Source organism: Quercus suber, unplaced genomic scaffold (assembly GCF_002906115.3).
Source record: "Quercus suber isolate HL8 unplaced genomic scaffold, Cork oak 2.0 scaffold_208, whole genome shotgun sequence".
Taxonomy (NCBI): domain Eukaryota; kingdom Viridiplantae; phylum Streptophyta; class Magnoliopsida; order Fagales; family Fagaceae; genus Quercus; species Quercus suber.
Window position 1 is genome coordinate 798,075 of NW_027069666.1, and position 7,718 is coordinate 805,792.

Below are 7,718 nucleotides of genomic sequence, written 5' to 3' on the forward strand. Positions count from 1 at the left end.
TATGAAAATTTTGAAACACTGCCATAATTTCAGCCTTCAAGATACACCAGCAAGACTGAAAGAACGCCATAGAAAAGCCATCCGAGCCTGGAGCCTTATCACCCTTAAAATCACTAATCACCCTTAAAATCACTAATCACCCCAAACACCTCTTCCTCATCAAATGGCCTATCTAGCCAAAGTGCATCTTCCTCCGAGATACAAGAGAACTCTACATCATTCAATAAAGGTCTATGAGCCACCGTTTCAGCATATAGCTGCCTATAAAAATGAGAAATACAACCTGCTATAGCCTCCGGATCTGAAGACATTTCTCCATCCACCATAAGTCTATCAATGGAATTAAATCTTCTGTGAGAATTAGCTATACGATGAAAGAATCTGGTATTCCTGTCTCCTTCTCTAATACAAAGGACTCTAGACTTCTGCCTCCAAGAGATTTACTCCATCAAAGTAACTTTTTCTAATTCACCTCGAACTCTCTCCAACTCGAACCTTTCCTCCTCTAATAAAGCTCGACTATCCTCAATCATCTCTAGATCACTAAGCTCTTGCCACAGTTTTTTCACCCGATCTTCAACATTTCCAAAAACCTCCACATTCCAATTCTTCAAATCATTTTTCAAGAGCTTCAATTTATTGGCCAACACAAAACTCGGAGCTCCTAGGACATCATAAGATTCCCACCAAGATCGCACCCTCTCCACAAAACCCTCATCTTTAAGCCACATATTCTCAAATCTAAACAGCCTCCTACCTCTTTGAAAGGAACCACCCTCAAGAACAATCGGGAAGTGATCAGATAACAGCCTAGGCAATCGTTGTTGAGAGACAGACGGAAACTTATCCTCCTAATTTGCAGAAAACAAAAATCTGTCCAGCCTAGCCTTCGAAGCAACTTCACGAGTATTAGACCAAGTGAAAGGTCCCCCTTGAAGCGGAATATCAATGAGGCCATGCTCAGAAATAAAATTGGAAAACTCCTGCATAGCAGCAATAAAAGATGTAGAACCAGAACGCTCAGAAGGAAACCTTACTACATTAAAGTCACCACCCACACACCATGGAACATTCCACCAACTATTCAAACCAAATAATTCCTCCCATAAGAACCTTCTGTCTCTCACAAAATTAGGACCATAAACTCCAGTAAACGCCCAGACAAACTGATCTGACACACTAGTAAATCTACAAGAAACCGAAAATCGCCCCACAGCTTCCTCCACTTTATTTACAACCCGTGTATCCCACATCAGTAACACCCCTCCAGAAGCTCCACAAGAGCCTAAATGAGACCAATCAACATGTTGACCCCTCCACAAACTGCGAATCACAGCTCTAGTTATCAACTCCATTTTAGTTTCTTGAAGACAAATAACATCTGGCCCCCATCTCCTTATCATATTACGAAGCCGAAGCCTTTTATCCCTATCATTCAGCCCTCTAACATTCCAAGAAATAATCTTCAAATTCATTGATGAACCACCACAGCCCGCTCTATACTTACTTTCCTTGGTTTCATTGAACCAACCTCGACATTCATAGAGGTCAATAAATTTTTAAATTCCCGCTGACCTTTCTGCCCCGACTTGCCATGCTTCATTTGATCATCACTGCCTTAATCTTTTTATTCTTTTTCTTGGCCTCTATAGCCAGCAACAATCCCGTAATCTGCTCCTCAAAACCTTCCAAGGAAGTGCCCACTGATTTTCTAAAAGCCTTAATCTGATTTGTTACCCATTGTGATAAATTATTACCATCAACCGACTCCTTACACCCAACCCCAAGCTCAGAACTACACTCCAACTCCAAAGGAACTTCTGTGGCCAAAGGTACCACAACTAAAGGCTTGCCACTACACTCCCAAGTCATCGACCTCTCATCAAAATCCCACATCTCCTCCTCTGCCTCATTAACAATGGACAAAGAATCAACTAACCCATCACAATCCTCTGCCCAGCTAACCATCTGACCGTCATTGATAACAGAATCATTACCTGATACAGTCTCGATATCATTGATAGAGCAGTCTGACACACTCTCTGGAGATCGATATAGAGATAACGGAATCACTAATTGTCGACCATCCCGCAATTGTAGCATTCACTCTTTGGAATTACCCCATGATTTATCCAAATCACTGACCAATTCCCTAATGGTGGGAGAAGAATTAAAAAGCACCTTACGATCAAAGGCCTCATGCACCATCGCCCTTACCTCCGGACCCAATAATTCCTCATCCTCATCCTTCGTCACCGCCGGCGACTTCTCCACCATTTTTTCTATTGGGTCCCCTGAATAACACTCCGCCGGCTCCAACGACTGGCATATCGGAGCTAAAGATGATGGACCCAGCTCGCATGCAGCTTGGACCACTTCCGCTGTCGATATCGGCACGGTAGGGGACTGGGTAAGGCAACTCGGGCTCACCTGGTCGCTAGACCCACTCCCACCGAAAACTGCCGGTACCAATAAGGAGGAAATAGAGCCCGAGATGACCATCGGATCCATCGCCGTCCTCTTTGGTATTCGAGAATCAACCACCGAGCTCACGGGAAGCACCTTAGCACTCGCGCCATTCGTTATTGAGCATGGACCTGAGATTTTTGATTCTAGCTTACCATCCTCGGCACTTAGATTCGTTATACCTGGGCTAGGTTTATTTTGGGAATGCTTGGAACAAGCCCCTGCCTTAAACGTAAAAGGGCTATTAAATAGTGGGCCTGAATAACATCCCAACTTTGTCTCTCGGAGGCTGCGTTGTGTTCTCCACTGCTTGACTCTTCTCTGTCTCTCTAGTGGAAGGCTGGTGCAAATGCGGCCTTGCTTGTATAGACGCTTTTACCATTTCAACAAAGGACCAAGAAGGGTGAATCACAGAACCCAACTTAGACTTGTACGGTAAAGCTTTTGGACCACCCAATGCATAATGAGAAGGTTCCAATGTTCTCCTCAATTCAATTCCAAAGGCCCTCCAACCTTGTTGTGCCTTTCCTGCAGGAATAATGGTCGATCTTCTCATCCCGCCAACTTTTAACTCGGTTACTAACAAATATTGCCCAAACGAGTTTGAACCCCGTTGCACTGTGTATGCGGTATCTCCTTCCCTGAACGTAAAGAAGTGTTTGGGGTTAACCCCAATCACCATGTGTTCCAAGCTCTGCATTAACCAATGTGTTGCATTCCTCCCCATAAAAACTGATTGCATAAAATACTTCCCCCGTTCAAAAATCTTAAGGGAGAAAAAATTCCCCCCTTCCTCAACCACCAATTGAAACAACTTCGATTCAATAAAAAAACTGCGAAATCCACCCATATCGATCCAAAACAGCAGTAAAATATAACCAAGAACAATATTTCTGACTAATTTGAGGTAGCCGGGCCTCTTGTTAAGACTAAACTGTGTTCCATCTCTCCATTTACTTAGTTGAATTTTCTGTTTAGGAATTTATAAAATAGAAATTGAATAGAACAAAATCTAATGAACAATGCTACCTCTCATTTATCGTCCTTGTTATGCAAATCATCAGATAGTAAATATATGATAATAATAAGAAGCGTTACAAATGAGATCACTAAAAATATATATATATAATTAATTAGCCACTATCATTATGAAGTAGTAGTTTATAATTTTATGCATCCAAAAAAGTGGAATATTTAGAGTTTTCTTAAAGGTATGCGTAAAGATTCACTATATATATATATATATCTATGTGTGTGTGTATAAAGGTAAAAAAAAGGTATATTTAAGGTTTTTATTAACTTAAAAACTAATGAAAAACCAATGGTTAATAACTAAAATTATAGTATTAATAAAATATTTAATGAGACCATCCTAAAATAATTATCACGCGCAACGCGGGATTATGTGACTAGTTTTATTTAAAATATAAGAAGGTACACCTCTTGCATAATTCTCGAACAAAGTTGTAATCAAAGAAAAATATTAGTTCTTTACCCATAGATATAAGAAACAGAATCGTGAAAATTAAGGCCAATTACATTTTTTTTACTTGTATGGTGAGCTTGTTTTGCCAACATGTGGTTTCACAAGTGACACTTTACCCAATTCAGACCCGCCCCATTAGCATATTTAAAATTATGTCAATAAATATAACAGTCCAACCAAAAATTTAAAACACAAACACACAAGTAGGTAAAGTGCCTTCTTTTAAACCACGTGTAGATAAAGAGGCACTTTTCTAAATCATACGTGGGTGAACTGTCACATTTTTTCAAAGTCTGATCTGCATGTGCAAGTTCTGACAGCAAATTGACCTAGATCTCAAGTTGAATATATATATATATATATTTAATCACAAGTTGTTCAACTAAACTCCGCGCATACTGCTGCCCAAAATATAATTAACCCTAAAAAAATGTAAGTTACAGTTCTAAATAAAGTGAAGTTTTAATTTCATAAAACAAAAACTAAGGAAAGCATACTCTTATAAAATACAAAAAAGATCAGTACATACTTTCATCATCGACATGTCAATGCAAACACCTCCATTTGGAGACAAGGTGTGACCTTCGAGTGATGTAGCTCCACCATATGGTACAATTGGGACCTGCTTTTGAATGAAAAGTAAACAACTTTGGTACTTTCTTGAAAAGGTTAATATTATTTTTCATGAACTAGCAAGAGAACAATCTATATCATCAACTGTGGATCTATTTATTAGTAAATTTCCTATTTTTACAGTACGCGAGAGAAATTCTAGCCACTATATTTTTAGTTCCACATTCCCGAAACTTTACTAGCTATTAAGCTCTATCCTTCTTTTATTGGTATGTTACACATGCACCATATGGGATCTTGAACTCAAGACCTCGCCTAGGAAATACAGACACTTCATTTAGAGTGTCATACCCGTGTCGTACCTGTGTCATACCGGTGTCGTACCGGTGTCGTACCAGCAATTTCATGTTATAATTTTTTTAGAAATTGCTCATGTCGCTGTGTTGTACCTGTGTATGTGTCCGTGCATCCTAGGACTTCTCCCTCAACCTTGCACTCACAAGGAGAGGAAGTGTCATTTGAGCTAAAGCATGCTGGCCCATTGAGCTCTATCCTCAAAAGAAATGCATGCAAGGCATCATTATCAATTTAAAGATGAGGAAAAATTCAGACCTTATGCGTGTCACATGATTTAACTATCTTGGAAACTTCATCCTCCGACCTGCAATTTATAAATTAGGCCACGCTGTGAGAAAGCTACAAAATTATAATACTTAGTTCAAACAATCTCAAGAAATTACTGCACTTAAAAAACAAATAGCACTTTTTTGACAATGTTTCCTAGTGTCACATATACATAGTATGCAAACACCTCTGACATATTTTCTAGTCATATTAAAATATCTCACACTGGAAACTCATAAAATTTAAGCAAAAGTTCACACACATGGTATAAGTAGGGGCATGATTAACTTTCATGTGATCGAACTTCTATTCCTTAATCCTTATTACACAAGCACCATCATACCATGGCTTTCACTATCCAACCAATATTTCATTGCCATACAAGCACGTCAAACCCGAATTGCATGACCACAAAAATTGCCACATCTTGCTGTTAAAATTGCAAAAAAGAACATCACATCTGATGTAGCTAGAAATAGTAAACCACATGGTGAATATATAGGTCTCACCTAGGAAAAACAACGACATCAGGAATATTAACTGCTTTGTGAAAGCTGTTTTGTGGTTTTCCATGGATATTCCTCTCATCATAATCCATAGTCATGTTATCCTGCCCAAATAATATAGTATCATTAACCAACCACACACAACAATTAACTAAATTTTCAAAACTTCTCAGCAATCAATGATTCAATATAGAAGAAACAATGATATATAATACTTGACAGATAGCCTTCAATTCATCAATAAGCTCTTGAGGAAGTTCCTTGTGAGAACCCTTCACCACAAACTCAGTGCTACCTTTGCCCCCAATGCTGACAACTCTGTTTGTAAAAAGAAAAAAGAAAAAGAAAAACCCATTATCAACTAAAACCTTGTTTTCCTGACCAATCAAGAATATTTTTTTTTTTTCTCCCAAAAATGAGAGAAACCCACCTGGCAGAATCGAGATTAGAAGCGTCACAGAATGAAGGGTTAGGTTGGGATTGAAGGGCAAGTGATCCAGCTGAGAGTGAGACAGCAAGGGCCGCAGGAAGCAAAGCTAGCGATGGGTTTTTTGAGGTATGGGAGTGAAAGATAGGCGTGGTGGGTGGTTTTGGAGTTTTGAGATTGTGGAAGTGTGAGGTTTGAAGATTGGAGTAGAAGAAGCTCTTTGATGAGGAACGTAGACGAGAAAACCAGTAAGAGAATGCCATTGTTTTTTTCTTTTCTGGTTTTTTTTTTTTTAACCAAACCAAACAGAGGAAGAGTCTGACACGACTCAACTGGAACTCAGCTATTTATTTTTTAGTTCAATCCTAGGTTCAGTTGTACGGTACATTGGACGTATAATAATTAGTAATGAATTAAAAAAAAAAAAAAAAAGCAGCTTTATCTCCTTCCCTTGAAAATGCAGGTTCAACTAAGCTAATTATCAGGAAAATCCCAGCGACTTTTGACTTTATCTTCATTCTATTTATAAACACAAACACAGTAAACGGTGAGAGAGATAGAGATAAGAATAAGAAACAGAAAATTACTAGAGCCAGCTATATTTACGTTTGTTTGTTGAAGAGCCAAAGCCAAAAAGTGTGGTTTGTTTCGTCATTTTGCCTCTACCTTCCTTGTCTTATCTTTTTGGTTGAGGTTTTCGACAGCCAACTACTTTATAGATAAACACAAAGTGAAGCAATACGTAAGATAGAGAAATAGGGAAAGATAAGAACAAAGAAAAAAAATAAGGGAGTCCGCCATGACCCAGTCAACTGCTTTCATCACAAGAGAGAAAAAGAGAAGAAATTAAGAAAAAGAAGGTTTGAGAGAAAGAAAGATGGAGATTTTGTTTTGATTTAGCCTATTCATTATTTTTTTTTTGGGATGAAAATATATTTATTTTATTTAAATGTAGCTTTTGCACATGGGTTCATCTTCCAGGTAAATTATTACTTTATTTCTTGTTGGTTTTTTTTTTTTTTAAAGAAAGTTTTGGTGGTTTGTTTTAACAAAGATGAAAATTTTGTTTTGGTTTATCTCATTTATTTCATCTCTTAATTGTAATTTTTTTTACTGGCTAGTACGTGCTTCAAAACTAGTGTCCTTATAATAAAACAAAAATATCAGTTTTATGGTGGGACCAAAGGTGAAAAAGTAAAGTTGCATTGATTGAAAAGAGGGATACTCTATTTACTCATAGAAGAAAAGGCAAATATAATATTAGCTTTAGCGTTGTCATGATAAACAAGGAAGGATTGAATACTAAACACGTGACCTTTTAGCTTAACTAAGGAAGTGAAGCTCGAGTATAGTTCTTCATGGTCTTTGAAGAAGCTTTGCTAGTAGGTAAGAAAATTCTTGAGAAAAGCATTTATGGTAGAGTTGGAAACAGAAGTTCAATTTAGAATTTGGATTTTGGAAAGATACTTGGCCGCCACAACTACATACTTCCAAACCCATTAGCACACCCAAATGTACATCACATCTAGCATGGTTCAAGAAGCTAAAAGATGAAAACGTTAATAATTGGAAAGAGCAACTAGTTAGAGAAAATTTTGGGGATGAAAATGTGTTTTATTTTTCTTATAAATAGTGT

General features: G+C 37.9%; 1 pseudogene; it reads right to left on the bottom strand.

Annotated features, from left to right (window-relative positions):
- LOC112031919 (D-lactate dehydrogenase [cytochrome], mitochondrial-like) overlaps nucleotides 1-6,489 on the bottom strand; it is a 28,241-nt pseudogene extending 21,752 nt beyond the window's left edge.
- Nucleotides 6,490-7,718: the final 1,229 nt, after the last annotated feature.